Consider the following 26,298-nt stretch of genomic DNA (forward strand, 5'->3'; position numbering starts at 1 on the left):
AATAATTGGAAGCATGCCAACTTCCTACACTTAATCAGAAAGAATTGGAAATGCTGAACAGTCCTATATCAAGTACTGAAATAGAATCAACTATATGAAATCTCCCAAAAAAGAAAAGTCTGGGACCAGATGACTTCATATCAGAATTCTACCAAATCTTTAAAGAGGAACTAGTACCTATATTAGGTACTTTTCCAAAACATCAAAAAAAGAAGGACTACTTCCCAACACATCCTATAAAGCAAATATCACCCTGATCCCCAAACCAGGAAAAGACTCAACAAGAAAAGAACACTATAGACCAATATCTTTAATGAATATAAAGGCAAAGATATTCAATAAGATCCTAGCAAACAGAATCCAGCAACACATCAAATGAATTATACACCATGACCAAGTGGGTTTTATCCCAGGGTCTCAAGGTTGGTTCAATATACGTAAATCTATAAATATAATACATCACATAAACAAACTAAAAAACACATACCATATGATTCTCTCAATAGATGCAGAAAAAGCTTTTGACAATATCCAGCATCCTTTCATAATCAGAACACTTAAGAAAATAGGTTTATAAGAGACTTTTCTTAAACTGGCCTTCTACAGCAAACCCACAGCCAATATCATATTGAATGGTGTAAAATCGAAAATATTTCCACTCAGATCAGGAACCAGGCAAGGTTGCCTATTGTCTCCACTGCTTTTTAACATTGTAATGGAAGTCTTAGCCATCGCAATCAGACAAGAGAAGGCGATCAAGGGTATACAAATAGGGTCAGAGGAGATCAAACTTTCACTCTTCATAGATGATATGATTTTATACACGGAAAAGCCCAGGGACTCAACCACAAAACTCTTAGAAGTGATCAAGGAATATGGTAGCATCTCAGGATACAAAATCAATACTCACAAATCAGTAGCTTTTATATATACCAATAATAGTCAAGCTGAAAAAACAGTCAAGGACTGGATTTCCTTTATAGTTGTGCCAAAGAAGATGAAATATTTGTGAATTTACCTAACAAAAGATGTGAAAGATCTCTATAAAGAGAATTATGAAACTTTGAGAAAAGAAATAACTGAAGATGTTAACAAATGGAAAAACATACCAAGCTCATGCCTAGGAAGAATCAACATTGTTAAAATGTCCATATTACCCAAAGTAATTTACAAATTTAATGCAATCCCTATCAAAGCACCACAGTCATACTTTAAAGATCTGGAAAATATAGTACTTCGTTTTATATGGAACCAGAAAAAACCTGAAGTAGCCAAGACATTACTCAGAAATAAAAACAAATCAGGAAAAATCACACTACCAGACTTCAAACTATACTATAAATCTATAGTGATCAAAACAGCATGGTACTGGCACAAAAATAGAGAGGTAGATATATGGAACAGAATTGAGAACAAAGAGATTAACTCAGACACTTATCGTCATTTGATCTTTGATCAGCCTATCAAAAATATTAACCAGGGGAAAGATTCCCTATTTAACAAATGGTGCTGGGAGAATTGGCTGGTGACTTATAGAAGACTGAAACTGGACCCATACCTTTTACCATTAATAAAAACTGACTCTCACTGGCTAAAAGATTTAAACTTAAGACATGAAAGTATAAAGATTCTTGGAAAGAGTGCAGGAAAAACACTTGAAGAAACTGACCTGGGAGAACACTTTATGAGGAGGACTCTCCCTCCCCCCTGGGGAAATGAAGCAACACCAAAAATATATTACTGGGATCTGATCAAACTAAAAAGCTTCTGCACAGCCAAGAACACAGTAAGTAAAGTAAGCAGACAGCCCTCATAATGGCAGAGGATATTTTCAGGTTATGCTTCTGACAAAGGTTTAACAAACAGAATCCACAGAGAACTCAAACTTAGTAATAAGAAAAGAACAAGTAATACCATTTTATTGTGGGCAAGGGACTTGAACAGAAGCTTCTCTGACAAAGATAGGCACAAGGCCTACAGACACATGAAAAAATGCTCATCATCTTTAATCATCAGAGAAATGCAAATAAAAACCACTTTGAGATAACATCTAACTCCCGCTAAGAGTGGCTCAACATAACAAAATCCCAAAACTACAGATGTTGGCATGGCTGTGGAGAAAAGGGAACACTTCTGTACTGCTGGTGGGAGTGCAAGCTAATACATCCCTTTTGGAAAGAAGTATGGAGAACACTCAGTGATCTAAAAGTAGACTTGCTGTTTGATCCTGCAATTCCTCTACGAGGTGTATATCCAAAGACCGAAAATCACTTTGTAACAAAGATATCTGCACCAGATTATTCATTGCAGCTCAATTCATAACAACCAAGTCATGGAAGAAGCCCAAGTGCCCACTGACCCATGAATGGATTAATAAATTGTGGTATATGTATATCATGGAATATCATGCAGCCTTAAAAAAATGGAAACCTTACCTCTTTTACGTTTACATAGATGAAGCTGGAACATATCCTACTTAGTAACATATCTCAAGAATGGTAGAAAAAATATCCAATGTACTCAGTACCATTATGAAACCAATTTACAATCACTCACAGTTTTATATGAAGAATAGATCACAACTATGGTCCAATATGAAGGACAGAGGAGTGGGGATGGGAGGGGAGAGGCAGGTCAGATGGAGGAAGGGTGAATGGTGGGATCACACCTATGATGCATAATGCAAGGATACATGTCAGATCTATTAGTATAGATATGAATGTCTTAACACAATAATTAAGTAAACAAGATGAGGTATATATTAACTAGTGTGATGTTAGCATTCCTAATTCTATATGAAATCAGCACATTGCACCCCATAAATGCATTAATGCATACATGATCTATGTGTTTATGATTTAATAAAAAAACAAAATAAATAAAATAAAATCTGTTTTTCCTATTAAAAAAAAGAAAATTAAATCAACTTAAGGAGGTGGTCAATGCAGGAAGATGGTCAAACTATAAAGGTTTTACTGCACATTGTAATTGAAACATTCTTATTTATACCATAAATATGTACAATTATTATTATTTATTTTTATTTTTTTTTGCAGTTTTTGACCAGGGCCAGGTTTGAACCCACCACCTTTGGTATATGGGGCCAGCGCCCTACTCCTTTGAGCCACAGGCACCGCCCAATATGTACAATTACTATGTGTCAGTTATAAAAAGAATGAAAATAAAAAAGTGGACATTTATCTATATTAATATTATCTATTAATATTCATTGATATATAATATATCATTTAATTATTGCATTAACATATTTTAATTATATAGAACCCAAATGAAGTTCATTTACATAAAATTCTTTTAAAACAATTCTCAATAAGAAAATTACATAGGAATTTAATTTCAGGCTCAGCACCTGTGGCACACTGGTTATGGTGTCAGCCACATACACTGAAGCTGGAGGGTTCGAACCCACCCCAGGCCAGCTAAACGACAATAACAACAGCAACAAAAAATATAGCTGGGCGTTGTGGCAGGCACCTGTAGTCCCAGCTACTTGGAAGGCTGAGACAAAAGAATTGCTTACACCCAAGAGTTTGAGGTTGTTATGAGTTCTGACACCATAGCACTCTACCATAGTGAGACTCTGTTTCAAAAAAAAAAAAGGAATTAAATTTCAAAATAAACACAACTACCCAGAAAACAGGAAGTAAACAAAAGAAATACACATCTGACTTTGGTTTGAAACCTAAACAGTAGCTTTCAAAGGAATTTTAAAATGAAGATACATAAACAAAACTGTTATAAAATATAACAAAGGAAAGGCTGTGAGTACAGGAATACCTGATTATTCAAACTCTGTATATGAAGTAAAGGCATCAGCCAACTTAGTCAAAAAGCCAGATTAGTTTATAGGCACTTTATTTAACTACTTCTTCACTTTGCAGCAGGTTTTGTGATATGGAAAGGAGGAACTTCAACTCTAAACATATCCAAACAGAGCAATAACCAGCCCAGCTGGGAGCTGCTCAAAGACTGACCAACAATGCTGTCAGCTGAGGATGGTGGTCAATGCACTTAGGGCCTAGAAACCAAGAACACATCCCTGCCTAGAAAAGACAGATAGAATTGATGAAATCAGCTTCCTAAGAGAGGCAGGCTATAATCAAAGCAGTCTCCAACTTTTAACCTATCTGCCCAAACAGGCAAGCAGTAAAAGCTCCCTCCTATGCCCAAATCACAACACAAATGTATACAATTATTAACCAAGGTCTCTTAGCCTAAGGGCAAAAGCTATATTCCAGTCTTACCACAGGAAGAACAACTCTCCCAGAGAGCGTTCTTTTAGCAAGCATGAAGGATGAATAAAATACTGGTGTCAACAAGTAACCTCTCATCACCAGCCTCCTTTCCTTTCCATATTCTCTTTCTGGTCTCCAGATCCCAGTCTAGCATGGACAAGAAAGAAGGAACAAAGACAGCTTCTACTACTTAGGTAGAGGAGATGTGGTCCTCAAAATACACACTTCTATACAAATTATAAGTGGAAGTTTGCATGGCAAAAGTTGTTCAATTAGCATGACTTTTACAGAATGAGTTGAATACTTTTCTTGAGCTGATCCCTGAAGCTAATCACCAAGTTCTAACACTGCTTACATACAGAAATATAATTTTTGTCCTACCCAACTGATCAGCAAACTATCTTCTGGAGCAAACAAGAAATCTCTTAATAGAGGAATTCATTTCAGAGAGAGTTTCACAATGGTTTAAAATTTCTTTTGCATCAGGAACTTTAAAGGTGATTTTATAAAACAGCAGGTTTTGAAGAAGTTTCAAAGAGGATTAGTTGATTAGAAAGATGTTTAAAATTTCACTTATTTACTGAACATTGGAACTTAGTATGATTACAATGGTGCTACTTTAGAGAAAATGTAACAGATCAGTTGATTATTTTTAACATAAAAGGAGTTAAATAAGCTGCAACATTGTATATGAATGAGTAACACTAGATGAATTGACTCTTTCAAAGGAGAAAATGTAATCCTTTAAGGAATGTTTAAATTGGGTCCCCCCTTATCATCATTATGCTTACTGTTAGGTCAAAGATAGGTTCTAAGGTCTGAAAAACATTAAAAAGGTTGTAGAATTACGAAGAGTTTGGGAATTATACTTACTGGTTTTCTTTTTTTCCTATGATACAAGATACAAAAATGATAAGTCATTAACATGATATTGTTTCAGCCCATTTTATATTGCTATGACAGAATACCTGAGACTGGGTAATTTATAAAGAACAGAATTTTTTTCTCTCTCAACAGTTTTGGAGACTGATCGGTCCAAGGTCCAGGCACCGGCATTCGGTCTAGTGAGGACCTTTTTGCTGCATCCTCGCATGGCAGGAGACAGAAAGGCAAGAGCAAGTTAGCCTTAAGGACCTTAATCTCATTAATGTGGCCTAATCATCTATTAAAGGTCCACCTGAATTTTGGAAGGGATGCATTCAAACCACTGCACATATCAATCCCTTTTAGGAAAGACGAGGAAGAGAGGTTTCAAATCAAAATCAGGCAAGTTGCTGCAAATACATCAGAATGGAAATTCAACTAAGGCAGGGATTTCTGCATATTTTATTATAGCCTCACCCCCTTGGCCTGGAACAGTGCTTGGTACTAGCTGCTACTCAGTAAATACTTATTAAATAAATGAATAAAGAGTATCTTCCTATAAATTCCAGAAATATTTGAGAAAGTTTAAAAGGTAAGTTTTTATTGATGTGAAGCTAAGTTTTGCTGCTTCATAAACTGTTACCAATATGAATATATAAACACAAAATGATTATAATTGATCCTAATCCTACCACTCAGAGAAAGCTCTTCTAACAACTGAAATATTTACTTCTGACTCTTTTTCTTATGCATATTTTCATACAGTTGGATCAAACATCACTCAAAATACTTTAGCTAGCTAGCCTTCATTGTTCACTTAACTTTTTAGTGTAATCCTTTTCCAATGTTATTGAAAATGAGTGTCTTCATTATTTAATACTGTTCAAATGTTATATTTCAAGCATTCAAAAAGATTTGGACACAACTTTTAGTGACAAGTTTTATAAAAGTTACTGGTACTAGATAATTCTTTAGTCATCTGTATTGAATTTGTGATTTATAGACTTAAAGACAAACTATATTAGAGAAAACACTGTTAGCACCAAGTATGCAGTTCTGAGAGGAAACATAATATGCCTCTAGTTCATTTCCTGGTTCAGCACTCTAAAATATTTACCATTGAATTAATATGGGCTAAGTACTGAGAATTGGATGAGCAAAACTATGGTTTCTTTTTTTTTTTTTTTGAGACAGAGCCTCAAGCTGTCCCCCTGGGCAGAGTGCCATGGCATTACAGCTCACAGCAACCTCCAACTCCTGGCTCAAGCGAGTCTCCTGCCTCTGCCTCCCAAGGAGCTGGGACCACAGGCGCCCGCCACAACGCCCGGCTATTTTTTGGTTGCAGCCATCATTGTTGTTTGGCGGGTCCGGGCTGGGGATTCGAACCCGCCACCTTAGGTGTACGTGGCTGGCACCTTAGCCGGTTGAGCTATAGGCGCCGAGCCCAAAACTATGGTTTCTATCCCATTGAGTTTATAAGCCAGTTAAGGGAGATAGATGTTAAACAACCAATAAATTAATTTAAAATCACAAGTGTGGTAAATTGTAAATATTAAAAATAAGAGGGGCAGGGTCATATACATCACTATACAAAAGAAGGAGTTGTCTAGACTGGTAGTGGGAGTGTGCATGTGTGCGTGTGGATGTGTCTGCGCGCAGCAGGGAACTGGGAGTAGGAAGAAGCTCGGGAATAATTTTATCCAACATTTACTGAGTACTTCAACACCAGTCAGGCCCTGTGCTGGGCACTTCATACGGCTTATCTCATTTTCTCATTTAATAATCACAGTATTTTATGAGTAAGCATTATTGTCTCTCATTTTATAGGTAACAAAATTGAGGGAGGGAGATGTCAAAATAACTAACTTAAGATGATATAGCCAGTAAATAATGAGCTGAGATAGAAACCCAGCCAGTAAGTATAATGGCAGAGTCTTCAGTCATATGCTACATATCCCACTTTTCATAAGTGAGCACTATATTGGGACATAAAGGGTACCTTGGTGTTAATAAAGCATGAGGGAGGAAAGAGCAGAAAACATTCCATGCAGACTGAGAAACATGAGAAAGTCTTCAAGACAGGGAGGACTGCAATGAACTGAAGCAACAACAGTAACAAAGCCAGCGAGCTAAGTAAGAACACAGAGCTCAAAAGGAAACACGAAGATGAGGCTGGACCAGTGAAGGCCCGTAGTGTGTGTGGCTGTTAAGAATGCTATCCCTAAATGCAAGGGGAAGGCACAAGATGCTTTTGTAGCTTTTATTTGAAATTCAAATACTTAAGGGGAAGAACATTCATAGAGGTTGGATTTAATGAGGCAAGGACTAGAAGAATGAGTGACTCCTCAGTTTTGAAAATATTTCCTATTAATAAGTATGAATACTTCAGGAATAAAAGCAGTAGCTTTTAGATACCCTTTCAAACAAACTCAAATATAGACAAACTTGAGAGAAGTTTGGTTTTTCCTTCCAGGTCTAAGATGTATCAGCTACCAAAGAAAGAGAGAATTCTACAAAGACAGAATACTAGAAAACAGCTTTGGGCTAGGCTGTGACAGGTGTGGGCCAATCAGCTCTATGGCTGGTTTGGAAGTAGGGAAAGTTGACACAAAGTTCAGTCATAGAGGTACAGTAGCCCAGGAATGATGGTATTAGAGTTGTGAAAATGGAAACAGTAAACATGCTTTGGAGAATAAGCATGAGCTACTCATCAGGCTATGGCCGATGAACGCAGAGGGAAAGCAAAAAAAGATACAGTCTAAAAACATCCTCTCTAGATGCCAACAATCACGATATGACAAGATTGTATGCTTTGTGAAAACTGTGTTACTTTCAATAAATTTGACTCTTAATTCATATATCTTTAGTATCCCAGTTATCACACAGATCTGTTATAATATTCACTTATTCATGCAGTCCTTTGAATCTCAAAGGTTCAGAATGTTTTGACTCCATATTTCTGAATGTATTTTTATTAATTAGAATTATACCAATAATAATGAATTTCATCTAAAAAATATTTTCTGAAGCAACTGAATTGTATAATCAATTCTCTGCATAATATAGTCATATCCATTTTTTTTTTACTTTTCAGTTTTCTGAAATTATTTTCATTGAAATTAGTTTTTTTCTCATAAATTTCCCAGTGAAGATCTGATTCTTTCATCAGGTTTTTGTCATGTCAAATTTGATAATCCATATCAGTGTGATCAGTTATAGGTTCTACATTATGAGTTGTCTTTTGTGGTTATTATTTTTATCACATCTCATTTCACCAAATGTGATAAGAAAGTTTGATTTTTCTTTTTTGATAATTAAATTTGCTTTATAGTTTTAGTAATTTTCATCTTTATTTTGGAATGATTTCTATCCTAAATTTTTCCTCTGTTAATTTTTTTTCTATTTTAAATGTTATTGGCAAGAAGCTTCTTTTTTCATTATTTTTTAGGGGGGTTTATCTGAGAAAAATTCCCTGTACAGTGGTTGAAATTATTGACAATTTAATTTTCTGTTGATTATTCATACCAGTGATGAACAATAAATTCACTTAAATGCAGAACTAAGACTAACTTTGGAAGTTATGCTTCTGGAAGAGAATTTAAATATCATAAATCATAAAAATATAAAAATAACAATCTGACTGACAAAGATAGGAGGTGAGAGGCAGGGAAGCACACTAAGTTCAAATTTTTCAATTTGATACAAGAGAATGATAAAGTCTAAAGTTGAAACATACAGCTAATATTGACTTTTATGATCTTTTAAAAATACAATTAAAGGATTCCTTTAGAGACCTGTTGTAAATAAATGTTATTTTTCTTCTAAATGGAATTTCTAATAAAAATTATAAAAAATTGTGTTAGATCAATTACATGCCTATTAGCAGTATAAGAGAAAGCTCATTTCATAACATCCTAACATACATGAGGATTATCATCTAAAAAAATCTCTACCAAGATACAAGGTATTAGGGAAAAGAAAAAGTCTCCTTTAAAATTTCTGTCATTGGCCAGGCGCAGTGGCTTGTACCTGTAATCCTAGCACTCTGGGAGGCTGAGACTGGAGGATTTCTTGAGCTCAGGGGTTCGAGAGACTGGCCTCAGCAAGAGCAAGACCCTGTCTCTAAAAATAGCTAGGCATATGGTGGGTACCTGCAGTCTTAGCTATTTGGGAGGCTGAGACAAGAGAATCACTTGAGCCCAGGAGGCTGAGGTTGTTGTGACTGTAACGCCACAGCACTCTACTGAGGCTAAGAAAGTGAAACTTTGCCTCAAAAACAAATTTTTTTTTTCTTCCATTATTGTGAAGTTGAACTTTTTTGCACATTCATTTGAAATTTTTGTTTATTTATAACAGCTTTTAACTTAGTCTTTTGCTTTTCCTTATTGATTTTAAAAGCTTTTAAAATTAAGAATATTAACTTTTTTTTTGGCTCGGCGCCTGTGGTTCAAGTGACTAAGTCGCCGGCCACATACACCTAAGGTGGCAGGTTCGAATCCAGCCCAGGCCTGTCAAATAACAATGACAGCTGCAACCAAAAAAGAGCCGGGCATTGTGGTGGGCACCTGTGGTCCCAGCTACTTGGGAGGCTGAGGCAGGAGACTAGCTTGAGCCCATGAGTTGGAGGTTATTGTGAGCTGTGATGCCATGGCACCCTACCCAGGGGGACAGCTTGAGGCTCTGCCTCAAAGAAAAAAAAAAAAGAATATTAACTTTTTTCATACATGATACAACTCTTCTTCCCAATTTTTGGTTCACATTTTAATTTTGTGATGTTTTCTGATGTACTTAATTGATATGCAATCAAAACTAATTTAAAAAAAAAAGAGAGAGAGAAAACTAACTTTTTCAGTAAAGATTTCTTTCCTTTTTTTCATAATTTAAAGGACTTTCCCTAACATGAGGTCAAATTAAATAGCAATTATACTTGTTAGTATGAAGTAGGTTTGAACTTCATTATTTTTCCCAAGTAAATAGCTGTTTCAATACATTTATGGAGGGCTCCTGTCCCAGTGGGAAATGTTTAAGTCATTAGATTCTTTTTTTTTTTTTTTTTGAGACAGAGCCTCAAGCTGTCCCCCTGGGTAGAGTGCCGTGGCATTACAGCTCACAGCAACCTCCTACTCCTGGGCTCAAGCGAGTCTCCTGCCTCCGCCTCCCAAGTAGCTGGGACCACAGGCGCCCGCCACAACGCCCGGCTATTTTTTGGTTGCAGCTGTCATTGTTGTTTTGGCCGGTCCAGGCTGGGGATTCGAACCCGCCACCTTAGGTGTATGTGGCTGGCGCCTTAGCCAGTTGAGCTATAGGCGCCGAGCCAAGTCATTAGATTCTTGCTTACAACACTAGGTTCCAATTCTCACCTCTATCTGCTGAAAGCTATGTGTTCTTCTACCTGAATTCTGGGTGAAGAGAGGAAAGGGAGAGCAGGTTCTTGTCCTCACCTCCTTTCAATTTACTTTTCGTTTGTTTGTTTTCCCTTTTTTTTTTCATATTAATATGAGGGTACAAATAATCAGGTTACATTGTTTGCATTCCTAAGGTAAAGTGCAGGTTGCAGTTGAACCCTTCATCCAGGGGGCCTGCTCTATGTCCTTACACTGTTTACATCAGGTGAGAACTTACCAATCTCCCTCCCTCCTCACCTCTCCCTTTTCCTTCTACCCTCAACGCCCTCACTTGAATATACTTATGTTTTTCTCTGGTGTGAGTGTTAGTTGTTTTTCTATTGGTTTCCTATTAATATTGAATACACTGGATACTTGCTTTCCCATTCTTATGATACTTTACTAAGAAGAATGTTCAACTCCATCCAGGTAAATACAAAAGATATAAAGCCTCCATCTTTTTATGGCTAAATAGTATTCCATGTATACATACAGTACAGTTTATTAATCCATTCATGGGTTGATGGGCGCCTGGGTTGCTTCTATGTCTTGGCAATTGCGAATTGAGCTGTGATAAACATTCTAGTGCAAACAACCTTGTGATAAAATGATTTTTCTTTTTCCTTCTGGGTAGGTAAATACCTAATAATGGGTTTGCAGGATCAAATGGAAGGTTTAATTTTAGCTCTTTGAAGATTCTCCATACTTCTTTCCATAGAGGATGTATAAGTTTGCAATTCCACCAGCAGTGTAAAAGTAGCCCGTATCACAAAATCCCAAAGCTGCAGAGGCTGACATGGATTGAAGAGAACACTATATATATATGTGTGTGTGTGTGTGTGTGTGTGTGTATTTTTTGCAGTTTTTGGCTGGGGCTGGGGTTTGAACCCACCACCTCTGGCACATGGGGCCAGCACCCTACTCCTTTGAGCCACAGGTAATGCTTTTTTTTTTTTTATAGACGGAACCTCAAGCTATCCCCCTGGGTAGAGTGCCATGGCATCACAGCTCACAGCAACCTCCAACTCTTGGGCTCAAGCGAGTCTCCTGCCTCAGTCTCCCAAGTAGCTGGGACTATAGGCACCCGCCACAATACCTGGCCATTTTTTGGTTGCAGCCATCATTGTTGTTTGGCGGGCCCGGGCTGGGGATTCGAACCCACCACCTTAGGTGTATGTGGCTGGCGCCTTAGTCGCTTGAGCCACAGGCGCCGAGCCAGGTAGTGCTCTTATCATTCATTTTTTAATTCTAAGTCTCTCCACCTTTCTCTCCAATCCTTGTTGGGGCCACAGTTTTAAGTTCACATTCTACTTGCATGTTTTCAAGCTGTATTTTTCAGAAATGTAATTTGGTATTATCCACTAAAAAATATGGAAAACAGATGGTTATCCCAATCAACAATATGGTTCTCAAAAATCTAGTAGTCATTACAAAGAAAAAATAATCAGCAAGAAAAATAGTGCCTGGCAGAGGTTACTTAAAATTTTAGAAGCTCTATTGCCCATGGTATCTGGAAGAGAGACTCAACAAATGTTTGTCATTGGGAAGGATTTATCTTTTAAATCTGAAAACATAGACATTGGGTATAGTCTGAGATTTCAGACCTTTCACTGTCAAAATATTTTATGCAAAGAAATGTAAAAGAATACAGAGGAGAAAATAATCTAAAATTTCCTCACAACAAAATACATTATGATTCATAATTTAGTAAAGTTTAGATATTCCTGGTAGTGAGCCACCAGGGAGAGCTTTATTTCTATAACGAACTAGAGGAATTACTACTCTTAAAAAAAAAAAAAAACTTTCTGGGCTACTTTTATTCACATTTTTATTGATTAATCTCCTCCTAGAAAACAAAGTATTAACTCTAAGAGCAGGCAGTACGGGTAAATTAAAAGTAGTCACTATCATCAAATGCCCTGGTAGTAGCACACAATGGTCATTAGAATAACCTAAACCCTGTTTCTAACTGCCTTCTGCCAGTCTTTACTATAGAGCCTCCCATGAGAGGTCAGGGACACAATTCTGGCCAATGACATCAAGCAGATGTCAACTAGCACCGCCTCTTTCCTTTCACCCTTCTTATTGGCTAGGACATGTTTGTGATGTGTCTCAGGCAGCTTCCAAAATGGCTCCCCATAATACCTGCCTCCGCATAAGACCTGCCTCCCGACACTCACACCCTTGTATAATCGCCTCCCATGTTGAATCAGGGTTTGTGATCAAAAGAATATGGCAGGAGTGATAACACTTCCAAAGTTAAGTTGCACAGGATCCCACAGTTGCTTCTTTGGGTACAGTACTGTGCTTGTAGTGTCAGCTGCTCAGGATGTTGAGCCAGGAGCATGGCTTGAATCCAGGAATTACAGGCAGCACTGAGCTATAATTGCACCACTGCACTCCAGCCTGGGCAACAGACTCAAGCCTCAGTCTCAAAGAGGGGGGAAATAAGGACATTGCCGCTTCCACTTGTTCTTGTCTCTACTGGGGTTCCCAATTTCCTGCATCCCAAGATCTCTCGTTCTCAAATCATTTACTCTGGGGAAAGCCTGGAGCCATGCCTTCAGCCCTATGGAGAGGTCCATGTGGTAAGGAGTTAAATCCTCCTGCCAGTTGTCATGTGAAATAGTTTAGAAAACATATCGCTAGCTCAACCAAGCCTTTGGGGGACCTGTAGAGCCAGGTGATAACATCACTCATGAGAGACCCTGCTGCAGAACCTCACAGTTAAATCTTTACTGAATTCCTAACTCTCAGAAATGTATGAGATCATGTTTATTGTTTTAATCTGATATGTTTGGGGCATTTTTGTTACACAGCAATAGGTAACATATACAGTGATGCCTGAAAGTACCGCAACCATTTTGTGACCTTGAGGATGAAATTCACATAATGAAATCCACACTCGAAGGATGGTACAGGGGGCCGGCGGTTGTGGCTCAAAGAAGTAGGGCGCCAGCCCCATATGCTGGAGGTGGCAGGTTCAAACCCAGCCCCTGCCAAAAACTGCAAAAAAAAAAAAAATAAAAGGAAAAAAAAAAAGAAAGAAAAAGAAAAAAGAAGGATGGTACAGGGGCTCTGGACTGTGTAAAATTAGGACTTCTTGTGGAGTAAGGTTTTCTGTTATACATAGCTAAACATATTCCTTCACACACACAATTCCCAAAACTCAATTACAGTTTCCAAAGAAAAGTTTCTTTTTATTCAAGGATCTGCCTCTGCTTAAAAGTTCATATTTCTCTTATCTTCTGGAATCTGGTTATTCATTTCTTGATCCAGAAAAAAAATATTCAGGCCATCCTACAGGCACTTCTGGTATTTAAAGGTAGACTCTAAGAGTATCCCCTTCATTCAGCAAGCAATTACAATGCTTTTACTAGAATGCCTACTTCTTAAGACATGTCTCCTTTTGACATATCCTTTTCAAAAATTCATTCAGCTACTACACCCCAAAACACAAAAGAATTCAGAAACAGATTCTAAGCTGCTGGATGATATAATCCATAGGAAAACAAATTCTCTTGATGACAATAATCTCTTTTATCTTATGAATTCCAGGAACATAATTTCAGCCAAAGAGCAGGGACTGAGTATCTATGAATAAAGTACAGTAAAGTGCCACATAACCAGGTTTTGGTCAATGAAGCATTGAATATACGATAGTGGTCCCAAAAGATTAAAGCATACTGTGTTTTTACTGTACCTTTTCTATGTTCAGATATGTTTAGGTAAACAAATGGCATTTTGTTATAATTGCCTACCATAATCAGTATAGTAATGTGATATCCAGGTGTGTAGTCCAGGAGCAACAGGCTACACCATATGGCCTAGGTGTGCAGTAGGCTATACCGTCTAGGTTTCTGCAAATACACTATGATGTTTGACAATGACAAAATCGCCTGATGACATTTCTCTGAATATTTCTCCATTGTTAAATGACACCTGCCTCTACAGAAAAGGTGAGAGTTCAGCTCAGAAAAATCTCCTATCTAAAAATCTCGCATTCCCCTTCTAACTGCAGATCTCTCTCTAGATGCCAATAGATGCCAACAACTATAACACAAAACAGAAGGAAAGTTTCACTTGGCACAGAAGTGCAAGTAATTTAGATCCAGTGACCTTGCTTTGTTTTTTCTTTCCAAGTATACAATTGCTCAGAGATAGAGGCAACACAGCCCCAGAAGAGGAAGAAAAATTACCGGAAATCCTGATCCACACTTGTCCAAAATCATCAAACAATCTAGGCAACTGGTGTTCACTCATATGATAGCTTTTAAGTTGTCAGCAATTCTTGGCAAATACAAGAATAGAAAATAGCTCTGAACTCTAAAAGTCTTAGTGTTCTCACGGGTCTCTTCCTCTTAAAAATGGTGTGTGTATGGAGTACCTAAGAAAGGAAGTTTAGTCAGAGAATAAACCTTCTGTCCTAAGAGATAACATAATCCAAGATACCAAGTATACTACTACATTATACATAGTCCTTGAGGAAACACCAAATTTAATATGAAGTTTTCCAAAATGTTTGTAACCCCATGTGTACTTCATATATACTTTATAAATATATAATTTACAGAAATTTATATATAGAAATATATACAAATCTATTATATATAGAAATATATAAGTATATAATTCATAGAAAACAACTTCTTAACATTTAACCAATCTGAGGAAGCCATTTCTTAAATTTTAATTTAAAAAAATTTAAATTTAATTTTAACTTCTGAGATGTACTAAGTCTAGGATCTTTGAAGCCAGCTGGGGTCCATTCCTGGATTCTAATAGCACTGCTTAATTAATCATAATCAAGCACAAACCAAACAATGTTTCATAGAAATGTTACACTTGCTATTCCAATGATCAGATTCGGTTTTAATGTTTATTCAATTACATATGTTCAGAACTAATATGACATGGATTGCTAAAGCCTGGAACAGCTCCTTGATTCTAAAACATGGTCACTTCCATATGGCTATATATAAAAAAGCTGAACAGGCAGGCAAAATTTAAAAAAAATTAAATATGGAATACTTCACGAATTTGCATGTCATTCTTGCTAATCTCTGTATCATTCCAATTCTGGTACATGTGCTACAGAAGCAAGCACAGGCAAGCAAAATTTGAAATGCTAGTTTCTATCCTTCAGAGACCCACACAGCACTCCTTACCTCATACTTAGAGAAGCTGTCACATTCATGCATAGTTTTGCTTTTGATCTATGGAATTAATTGGGGAATAAATTTAGTTCTGATTTTTATTCTCCCTTCTGCTGCCCCTACCAGCCTTCTGAATAATCAACAATTACACGTTGTTCTAAAAACATATTTATGATAATATTCCTGAGACTTTTCTGCAATTTGAGTATTTCTTCCACTCACAGGAAGACAGGCCTAGGCCAAAACAATGAAAGTGAACTCCACCAGAGGCAAGACAATGCCAATCGACGCAGGGACTTCCCCTTCGCTACACCACAGTACTCTTTGACCTACTTTGGTTTTCTACTGATCTCCCCCTCAGTTGCCGGCCTGAAAGCACCAAAGCTGGCCCTCTGTTAATGGCTGTGTGTTAATAAACTGTAACGACAAGAAACAAAAGCCAAGAGCACTTATGTGTAGACACATGCGTGCGCGCATCACACCAGGGAGCAAACACATCGCATCTGTGGAAAAAGCCACACCATTAAATAACCCATCAACAAAGGATAATTTATTGAAGTTATTTTTCTGGAATAGATTCTAAAACACTTAAAGGCAGACTTTTAAGAGAAGTATTATAGGAAATTTTGTAATTTTGTAATTCCTGATCCTTAGAGCCCATCTTTTGTTTAAAGCACCTGTTTATACAACTTTACGATTTCTAATTGGAGTGGGAAGAGAGGTCTGACTTGACTGATTTGACCTTTAAGTCTTTTTCTCCTTTGGGAGATTAATTCTGCCTTTTCTATTGATTAGCTCAGTACTGTGGAGTTTTGTGAAGATTCTAGAAAGTGTTATGTGAACATAAACAGTAATGACAGGGAACTAATCTCTTTTAGAGAGAAAATCCCTTAAAGGCAAAGACAATTCCCCCTCTCATTTACCTTTTTAGGTCAGTCAAAGTAGGTCATCAATAACTATAATGAGTACAGCGTCTGCAGGATGCTCAATTCTACTTAACTACATAGACTAATTTAATCTCACTTAAATTATGATTAAGTACTGAATGTATCACAGAATTACTAGTAAGCCTCAGAAAACTTGTTACCGGAAGGTAGCAATCCCCCAACCCCAGAATGACCCACAGGCTCGGGAATAACCACATACTTTTCCTTCCCGCTTTGTTAAATTTATGCCAGACCCCTTTCAACGTCTCAAGAGGGAAAGTATACACTGCTTTTTTCATCTTTCCCTTCCAATCCTTCCATTAGAATAGACTGACTTCAAATCAAATAAATTTAAATGGTTAAATCAATAAAAGGATATAAACTTTGATTTAATTTGCGATTAAAATTGCTATTCAGAAAGTTAAAATTTTCTTTACATACACATTTTACTCTTTAAAATATCTCACACATAATATTCATAACTCTAATGTATGTCTGACATTATTATGTGCATAATCCAGCTAAGAGTACCACAAACAGAGCAAACAGACAGCCCTCAGAATGGGAGATTTTTGCATGTTATGAATCTGACAAAGGCCTGATAACTAGTATCTACAGAGAACTCAAATTAAACAATAATGAAAGTGCAAACAACCCTCTCTCTAAGTGGGCAAGAGATTTGAACAGAAACTTCTCCAAGGATGACAGACAATGGCCAACAAACACATGAAAAAATGCTCATTGTCTTTAATCATCAGAGAAATGCAAATCAAAACCACTCTAAGATATCACCTCACTTCAGCAAGATTAGCCCACATCACAAAGTCCCAAAACACCAGAGGCTGGCATGGATATGGAGAGAAAGGAAAACTTCTACATTGCTGGTGGGATTGCAAACTAGTATAGTTTTTTTGGAAAGAAGTATGGAGAATCTGCAAAGATCTAAAAGTAGATCTTCCATTTGACCCTACAATCCCATTACAAGATATCCACTCAGAAGACCAAAAATCATTTTACCACAAAGACATTTGCACTAGAATGCTTACTGCAGATCAATTCATAATTATCAAGTTGTGAAAACAACCTAAGTGCCCACAACTCATAAGTAGATCAATAAACTGTGGTATATGTATACCGTGGAATATTATTCAGCCATTAAAAAAGATGGAGACTTTACATCTTTTACATTTACCTGGATAGAGTTACAGAAATACATTCTTCTTAGTAAAGCATCTCAAGAATGGAAAAATAAATATCCAATGTACTCCATACTAATATGAAACCAATATATATTCTTAAGAACAATAAAACACTATTGTACTCCAGTTCAGGGATAGAGAGAAGAGGGAGGGGGGAGAGGGGAGGACATATGGCAGAAGGAGGGAGGGCATGAGGCAGGATCTCACCTACTGTGCACATTGTGAGGGTGTATAACACACTGCCTGGGTGAGGGGCTTTTCTACAAATGGAACTTTACCCTGGAAGTGAGAACAATGTCACCTAAATATTGTACCCTCATATTAATTTGAATAAAGTTAAAAAAAGATGTGCATAATCTAAAATTAAAGTCCTAAGTTTTTCCTTATTTTATAGTTTCCTTAGGAAAAAGAACAATGCAATAACATAGATATTTATGAACCACAACTGATTCCATAGATTAAGCCTAAATAATTGAAATACATGTTATGTAAGGAAAAAATAGCCTTGACCAAGAAAATTTTTAAACTTTTGTAAGAATTTTCTATGTACGTATAAAGTAAAAATAAAAATTAAATTCTGAATGCTTTCAAATAATAATTTAAAATGTATTATTTATTTTAAGCAATAATGTTAATGGGATATATTAGAATTAATTTTACCTAAGTATTTTATCCTTATCAATGATGAATTAAATAAAAAACAAAAAATTGAGCCATGTGTATAATTTTGCATGTGTGCTGCCAAGGTGAGCACTCATGTGTCTAATTTTGGATACAAAGAATTGAAATCCAAGACATGTAAATGAACAATGAATGATAAAATCATCATGAAATAGTCTTAGACTCTTAGTGAACTAATATTTAGCCTTGTTACTAAATTGATTAGGTATCTGCCAACCTCTAGTATTTCCTCCCTGCCCCCTTTTTGTCCTATAGGCTATGATCATCCAAATTCTCAAACAGTTATAACCTTATGTTCTTGAATTGTATGTCATGACATATAGATGACTCCAGGGTTAGCAAAAAGTCAATAAACCTAAAGGTGACCTAGGCCACATATTTGGCTATAATAGTGTACATCTATTTGCCCCCAAAGCATCATAGATTCAGCTAACTAAACAACACTCTGCCAAATGATGTACTATTTAATATGAAAATAGCAAATGATTTAGGACAGTGTGTACCTGAGAACCAAAGGAAGAACTGAGATCTGAAAGTCACAGGTCATCATCAATCACCAAAGCAAAACATGAGTCAGAATCAGGTGTTGTTTTTTTCTTAACCAGCTTAGAGAATATTGAATAGAGAGAGAGAGACAGAGAATAACAAGTTTAACAAGTCTGTATCACTGACAATATATTTTAATGTTGGTAAAATCTGTGCAGTGATAAACTAATAACAATTTAGCAATCTCTACATATGTAAGAGGCAAAACAGCAACAATGAGGTCCTCTTGTGCACTTTCTACATCCATCTATCTGCCTGCAAATCTTCATATTGCTAAGTATACTGTGACAATTTAAAAATAAAGTCATCAATAATAGTACTTTGTGCTCTTTTTTTTTTAAATCAAGTATGTCATATAGGTTACCTATCACATAAGAAATTGTGGGCTCGGCTCCTATAGCTCAACCGGCTAAGGCGCCAGCCATGTACACCTAATGTGGCGGGTTCGAATCCCCAGCCCAGACCTGCCAAACAACAATGACGGCTGCAACCAAAAAATAGCCGGGCGTTGTGGCGGGCGCCTGTGGTCCCAGCTACTTGGGAGGCGGAGGCAAGAGACTCGCTTGAGCCCAGGAGTTGGAGGTTGCTGTGAGCTGTAATGCCACAGCACTCTACCCAGTGGGATAGCTTGAGGCTCTGTCTCAAAAAAAAAAAAAAAATAAAAAAAAAGAAATTCTGCTATTTGAATTGCATGAAACAACTGTGATAGCATTTACCCCAATATTTACCCTAACCACTTTTTAAACCATAGGATCAATTCTCTGTCGATCCTCTGATGCAACATAGAATTTTGCGCTTTCAATCCTTCTCTCCTTCCGACACCAAATTTAACAGCCCATTAACTCTTGTCAATTCTCTTTTTTCTATTATCTCTCATTTTTATATCTATTACTATAGTCTTTATAAACTTATATTTTCCTTAACTATAGGCTTGTTTTGAGAATCATTATCACTGTCAAGGTTCTTGCATGTTTATAAAATATTATTTTCCCCTAATGCAGTTATTATCCATTATGATGCTTCTCAGATTTATAAGAATAGATATTATTTAGTTCCTTCCCTTCCTGTTTCCATTCACTCATTCAATTTTCAGAGATGTTCCTTTTTAGTTTTCAATTTTAAAAGAAATAGTAATCCATTGTAATTTAAATAGCTACAGTATAAACTCACTTGGTCTCTAAAATAATTCAGTTATTCCTCTCACACACTCCTTCCTATTTGATCATGGAGATACAGAGAGAAAACTCCGAAGCAGAGCCATTCCTATTTATGAAATAGCTTCAAAGATGGAAAAAGATGACTGGAGAATTAAAAAGTAAATAAACAAACAAACAAAGGAAGAAAAAACAAGATATTGGGCCTAATAAGGACAAGACTGAAGCCACGAACCGAACTACATGTATACTCAGGCAAAGAAAAGGCTCTAGATCACACATTTGGGGACAAAATGATTATAATATTGCTGTCTTAAAGTACTGATCATTTATTAAAGACAGAAAAATACAAAACATAAAAATATAATTAATTTTCTTGAAAATGCCTTTTTCTATTTGATACAAAATACCACCTACAATTATAACCTAAACCCAACACTTTAAAGGTATTCACAGTAGGTATTTTACAAAGATTAGAACTCCTTTTAGTCTAATACAAGTTTAAAAAGAGCCTAAACTAAGAACAGAATCATCTCTGAAATCTTAAAAGAGTTTAGGATGGATAAAAGATTTAGTACTGTATGTACAGTGAAAAGATAAAATTATAAAAATAATGTAATACTTTAGAAATCCTGCTTTTGCATGTAAATTAATTCTCTCCAACTAATATTCATATTGACAGGTAATACAAATCCTTTGTTAGATCCTATATTTTAATTTTTGGTTTAACTTTTTTTTTTTTTTGCAGTTTTTGGCCGGGGCTGGGTTTGAACCGGCCACCTCTGGCATATAGGGCCGGCGCCTTACTCCTTTGAGCCACAGGCACCACCCAATATTTTTAAACTAATAATAAAATTGTACAAACCTGTAATTTCTACCAAAACCTCTCTTCCTAGAGCCTTTACTATAGCTTCCTAATGGAAGGAGAAATGAAACATAAGACTGCTTATTTTTAAGTGGTTAAAGTTTGGTGTGTTTTTAAAAGTCACTATGGTTTTGTGTGGGTTTTTCTGGTAAAGAAGGAGGCCTATTTATTCTCTTTCTCTTTCTGCAAGGTAAGAAAGGTAAAGAAGGGATATGAATTTCTCTTGGCATAGAATGAAAAAGAAAACAGGCAGGAATATATATGAGTCTATTCTATTTTCCTAAAGAAATTTTGACCAATTTGAATAACTAAGGTCTGGGCATGTATCAGCACTGAAAGCATCCGACAGCATTTACATTTTAATAAAATAAAAATGAACCAAACAAGTCAACTAGCTAGTCTTTCTTTCAGGAATGTGTAATACGAAATAAAAAAAGTAGGCCCACAAAGACACCCAAAATGGTAGAAACTCCTAAATCATTTGAATAACAGATATAATAAATGAACACTATTTTTAAAAGAGAAGAAATAAATGACCAACCTAACAGGAATATGTTATAATGGTGAGAGACAGTGCTAAACTTCAAAGTTTTAGCAAGACCATGCAGAGAAAAACAATATTTACCTGAGTCAAGAGTCAAGGAAGACTCCCAGTGCAGCAAGGATAGATTATACTGGAAGGAGCAAAGAGATGCCAGAACCCACTTCCCTGAGCTCCTGTGGTTCCCTCCCTGCACAAAGCCCACTCTGCCCTCATTTCTCAGAGAATCAAGTGTAGAAGTCTTTTACAGACATTTTGGAGATAAAAGACAGCAACAACAGGGGAGAGAAAATCCCCTAAAATAGACATCTAAATTTGACGAAGTTTCCAAATTCAAGGAAAACAAAAAAGAATGTAACACCTAAAAGGGATCCATTTTATTGGGAGAGCTTCATTCCCATGGCTACCCTACCTTAGGCCTCTCCCTTTCTCCAGACTTTCTCTTCCATTTCCCTTCCTTCTTTCTATGTCCTCAAATATCTCTAAAAAAAAAACAAAAAATTGCCCTCAGAACTCTCAACTGCTCTCACCTTGACTAGTCATGAGAACGGTTTATTTTTGCTGCTGTTTCCTCCTACCACATCAGTTCTAATCGCTATTCTTTTCACCGTCTCAATCCACTCATCAAAATGTGTTCCGAAACAGCACGAAATAGACACAATGTAGATATGCTGGATATCCTCTATTTGCCTTCAAATCATCTCCCGGCCCTACTCTACCGTGTTTTGTGCTTCAAAAGGCCAGCCTCAGGGAACTGTATCATTAGGGTTCCCTGATGTTTGGCTCATGATTAGGGTACAATCTGAAGACGGGGAAGGGGTTAGGGTATTTACTTGGAGGGCAGAAAGTGGGTATATTCCTCTAATGAAGGCCACAGTTCCCACAGGCAGACAGCATTCTCCCATCACTGGAGATCTCACTGGGTTCCAGTAATTACACCCAATCCTTGCTCTTGAAGTTTAAGGGTAACAGTGACTTCCACATTTTACTAGCTCATCATCCCTTGTTGGTTTCTCTTAACCCCGCCCACACCGTTGTAGAGAGTCCTTTCATTAGACTGTTTAGTCACCCTATTTTGCTGTGCCATAGGGTTCCTGACAGGATCCTGGTTGATTCAGCAGGGAGGAAAAGAGACTAATTAAAAATTTAATTGACATCCTCAGAGAATAAAATACTCATAATATAAGAATTGGTTGCTCTGAGAAAGAAACAGGGAATAAGAAAGTTCTTGAAAATTAAAAATATGGCACTGAATAAACATGTCAATAGAAGCCCTGAGTAACAGAACTGGTCTGGAAGGCAAAGCTGTAATTTGAAAGATCAGTTCAGGGAACCCTCCAAGACAGAGAGTAAAAAGACAAAAAAGAAAGGACACACGGGGAAAGGAAAAGGTGGAGGTTTAACACTTGTCTATGTAGAGGTCAAAAAAGGACAGACAGAGAGAGATAATAGAGGAAAAAAATAATAAAAGATATGACGGAAGAATAACTTGAGATTCAAACCTTTATACTGAAAGGACCCAAGTACAAAGGATTGATAATAAAAAGAGGTGGAGGGGTCATACACTCTGATATATACTAATGAAATTTTAAAACTCTAAAATATCTTGAGTTCCCAGAATGTCCTTGTTCTTGGGAGATAGATAATAAGGTCTTTAGGGAGGAAATGTTTCCAACTTTCAAGAAGGTGAGCAAAAGGAGAGGAATAAAATAAGAAAGCCATTGTAACTAAAAGTTAACAACATGTGAGTCTAGGTAAAGAGTATATGGTGTTAACTGGACCAGTCTTTGCACTGTTCACTGGGTTCTTTTAAAAAAGTTGTAGAAAAAACAAAAACAAGGCTCCCAGAGAGAGGTAAAATAAAAATCATACAAAAAGAATGAGAAGCAGACTGGTATAATTTCTCATTATATACATTAGATGCTAGAAAATAATGGAATAATTATAGGTCTTAGAAAAAATTATTTTAACCTAATATTCTAAGCAACTCTAAGGAAATCTGAGGGCAAAGTAAAAACATTTTAAAATATTCAAGAGCCAGAAAGCTTAATTCCCACAAATTCTTTTTTTTAATTAATTAATTTTTTTTTAATGGGGGGGAAAGGGTTTTTTTTTTTAAATTTTTTTTAAATAGAGAGTTTCAGTTTATTACCCTCGGTAGAGTGCCGTAGTGTCATAGCTAACAGCAACCTCCAACTCCTGGGCTCAGGCAATCCTCTCGCCTCAGCCTCCTGAGTGGCATCCGCCACAACACCCAGCTATTTTTTTATTGCAGTTTGGCTGGGGCTGGGTTTGAATCCACCACCCTTGGTATATGGGGCCAGTGTCCCACTCACTAAGCCACAGGCACTGCCCAATTCCCACAAAATCTTTAAGAAAAAGAAATTAATACTGAGTATATGCAACTTAAAAAACAATGAAATACTTAAAAAAAGCAAGTCGAAACTGCCCCTTCCTTACTGTCATGCTAGCCCAAGCATTTTATCAAAAAGCTGAAATACTGCAGTCGTCTTTTAGCTGGTCTTCTCACTTCCATTGTGGTACGCCTGATCCAATCCCTACATTGGACTCAACATGATTCTATTTTATTATAATTTAATGTTCCACTTTATTTCTTTATGTAAGTAATGTCCCCACATTGAACAAAGTGCATTCACAGGATTTGAAACAGAAGGTGCAACAGGGCATCATGTGCCTGAACACAGACAGCAGGGCCCTACTCTTTAGAGGGCTTGCTGTGGACCTCTTCCAGAAGTATCTCTCCAACAGATGATGACCATTGTTTCTGTATTTCTGACAAAGAGTAAGCACTTTAAATCACATCTGAAAATGTAATCTCCAACCTAAAATATTTTAATGGTTCTCAATTATGCTAAATTTCAATTTTAGATAAAATCCAGAATCCTTAAAATGGGCAGCATAGCTTTCAAACTATAATGGGCCTTAGAGATAACAGGACTGGGGTGGGACCTGAGATTCTGCATTTCTAATACTCTCCTAGGCAATATAGGTACTGCTGACCTGTAAAGCCATACTTTAAGTAGGAAGAGCCTATACAAGATTAATATTCCTTTTGAAGCTATGGCTTTAGCTACCCAATTCGGGAAGGAGACTTTCCTTCTGGCCTACCCATCTCATTTAAAAAGAAGCTACAGCTGCTCCAGGCAGATGGAAGGAAAGGTGGATAGAAATTGCCAAGTAGTAATTAATAACAGTGAACATTTATTCATTCATTCAGCAAATATTTATTGGACATCTGTTTGTATGTGCTAGCACTGGCTGAGAGCAGCCATCCCCAACCTTTATGGAACAAGGGACCAGTGCCATGGAAGATCATTTTTCCATGGATGGTGGTGGGGGATGGTCTGAGGATGACTCAAGTGCGTTACATTTATCGTGCACTTTATTTCTATCATTACTACATTGTAATATATAATGAAATAATTATAAAACTCACCATAATGTAGAATCAGTGGAAGCCCTGAGCTTGTTTTCCTGTAGCTAGACCGTCCTATCCTATGTTTGTAGCTGCTCCCCAGCACTGGCATTATGGCCTCAGCTCCATCTCAGACTGTCAGGCAATAAATTTTCATAAAGAGCATGCAAACTAGATCCTTTGCACGTGCACTTTACAGTAGGGTTCATGCTCCCATGAGAATCTAATCCACTGCTCAGGCAGTGGGAAGTGGCTTTCCCACTATAAGTACAGATGAAACTTTGCTCACTCTTCTGCTAGTCACCTCCTGCTGTGCGGCCCAGTAACTGATAGGCCATGAGGCCTGGGGGTTGGGGACCATAGGTTTAGAGGCTTGAGAATTGAACAAGTAGTCTTTATCTTCATGAAGCTTACAACCTAGTAAGGCACAGAGAATGAACACGTTAAATAAATACCAAGTCTGGTAGTGTTTGGGGTAAGAAGAAAAAATAAATCAAGATAAGGAACTAGACTAGAGGGTAAGAAGAGGTGCTATTTTATACAACTAAGGCAAATGCGAGGATAGATTTGAGTTTTTCTTTCCATGCAAAGTACTAAGCAAGCATAGTGTTAAGTACCTTAAAGAGATGAAAGTGCTATTGTGTTCATTTTGCTGATGATAAAACTGAAGCTGAGAGATGGTAAGTAACTTCCCCAAGATTAGACAGAACCAGGATGTGTACCCTGGCAGGCTAAGACCAATTTCTGTATTAATATGTATTTTCTGTTCGTGTTACACGAAGGCTACAGCTCTGCTGTGCTCATCTTTGCTCCCTGTGTCTCAAATTCTGGAAGCCAGACTTAAACTTCTATAAACTGCCAGGTGTGGGCCTGCCAATCTATAGCCAGTATCATAAGAACCAAATACAAATAATCACCAGATACACTTCAATAGCATCAGCAGATTGAGAGGAATGAGCTAACATTTAAGCCAGAAAATTTTCCCTTTGTCGATTTAAAACTCTCAAATTCCAATCACTTACATTTTTCTCTGAAGTTTAAGGAAAATAAGTTTAATATATAGCAGGCGACACTAGTTTTAGAAGTGGTTCTTAATCTTTTGGGGATCACAATATTTTTGTAAATCAGATAAAACTTGGGCTCTCTCCCAAGAAAAATACAAGTGAGTTTACAGAGTTTTGCATGCAATGTAGGGGGCGCAGAGACTCCTAAATTAGCCATAATCCTCAATTTGAGAACTTTTAAATGGAAGCATCTTCTAAAACAAATCTATGCTCTGAAAACTTCTCC

At 36.9% G+C, this 26,298-nt stretch overlaps 1 protein-coding gene and 1 pseudogene across 1 annotated transcript in view; both read right to left on the reverse strand.

Moving 5' to 3' along the window:
- SESN1 (sestrin 1) overlaps positions 1–26,298 on the reverse strand; it is a 113,738-nt gene that overhangs the window by 64,843 nt on the left and 22,597 nt on the right. The window lies entirely within an intron of this gene.
- On the reverse strand, positions 15,521–15,611 carry LOC111725770 (annotated as a pseudogene).

The sequence above is a fragment of the Otolemur garnettii genome, unplaced genomic scaffold (assembly GCF_000181295.1).
Source record: "Otolemur garnettii isolate 467f Iridium unplaced genomic scaffold, OtoGar3 scaffold00002, whole genome shotgun sequence".
Lineage (NCBI taxonomy): Eukaryota > Metazoa > Chordata > Mammalia > Primates > Galagidae > Otolemur > Otolemur garnettii.